Here is a 1563-nt window from a genome sequence, read left to right as displayed (position 1 = left end):
TCAACCTCTTGCAAAATTATATGTTCACTCATAGATCTAACTCTCGATATGAAATGAGAAACGATACTCTACTAAAATTTCCATTATGCAGATCTGATCAGTCCAAAACTTTCATTAATTATCATGGTGTTAAGGTATGGAACAGCCTCCCAGACCATATTAGACAAAAACAAACTCTGCCAAGCTTTAAGATAGCTCTTAAGTTCTACTCAATAATATCAAGATATTCTACCTCTTAAAAATTATTTGGAAAAAAATGTAATCAGTAATCATAAATCATATATCATGTTGTAATTATACCGGTGTCAATATGTGTATAATAACTAATTTCAATCGAATTATATATTATGTATATTTAACTAAACCATATCAAATATACCTGAGTATAAGGTAATTTGTGTCATAGCAAATATATGTGTATAAAATGTAATATTTTGTCATGTTAATTATATTCATGTGTGTAATGTAATGAATAAGTATTATGTTCGTATAATGTAATACTGCATTATAATCAATATATATAAATGTATATATATGTATATATATATATATATATATATATATATATATATATATATATATATATATGTATGTATGTATGTATGTATATGTGAGTGAGTGTGTGTGTGTGTGTGTGTGTGTGTGTGTGTGTGTGTGTGTGTGTGTGTGTGTGTGTGTGTGTGTGTGTGCGCGCGCGCGCGTGTGTTATGTATTATTGAGTTATATATGTATGTGTAATATAATATTTTGTCATATCAAATATATTTCTGTGTACAAAGTAATATAATATCATATCACATTTTCTTTTTTTCTCATTGCATATTTATAGTATTACCTATATATGTATCTCGATAACTGAAATTAGCCGATATCAAATATATGTATGTGTATTTATTAGGTAACAACATTGTATGAAGCCTTCAAGAGAACTTTTGTTCTCAAAAGGCTTAACCAACACTTGTACAAATTGTATCTTAATATATATCATTTAATGGCTAAATGAAATGTTTAGATTTAAATTTAAATTTCAAACTTAAATAAACGAGATCTGTAGGAACGTTCTGAATCATTACGAAGAAGGGACTCGGTGACGCAACCTCATGGCGTACTCGTTGCATATCGTCTTGCACAAGGATCAAGGAGGAAGAAAGAACGCAATTCGAACTCTTTTCATGCATTGCGCAATTTTACTAGAGACCGAAAGCTTACCACGGTGTCGAAGTCGGCAGACATCGGATATAACGGATAGCTGTTGTAGAGATATCGTTAGCAGAATGTTTTCTGTTGTGATTTTGTTTCATCTTTCACGTCCGTTATTTGTGTTTAGTTTGGATATTTCGAATTCTCTTATTTCATTTATGGAGAGTGATGGATAGATGGATGGATGTAAAGACGTTAGATGTTAGATGTATGTATGGATATGCGTTCATAAATCCTTGTGTAATGGTTCGTAAGGGTAATATAAACTCTATTTAATCTCAATATTAAGTATGGTGCACACGAATGATACTTTAAACATAAAATACAAATATTCATCGATATTTTCTTACCGTCTATCTTTCT

This window comes from Penaeus japonicus, unplaced genomic scaffold (assembly GCF_977035675.1).
Source record: "Penaeus japonicus unplaced genomic scaffold, GWHDUDI00000001_assembly GWHDUDI00000033, whole genome shotgun sequence".
Lineage (NCBI taxonomy): Eukaryota > Metazoa > Arthropoda > Malacostraca > Decapoda > Penaeidae > Penaeus > Penaeus japonicus.
This window is presented reverse-complemented; position numbering follows the sequence as displayed.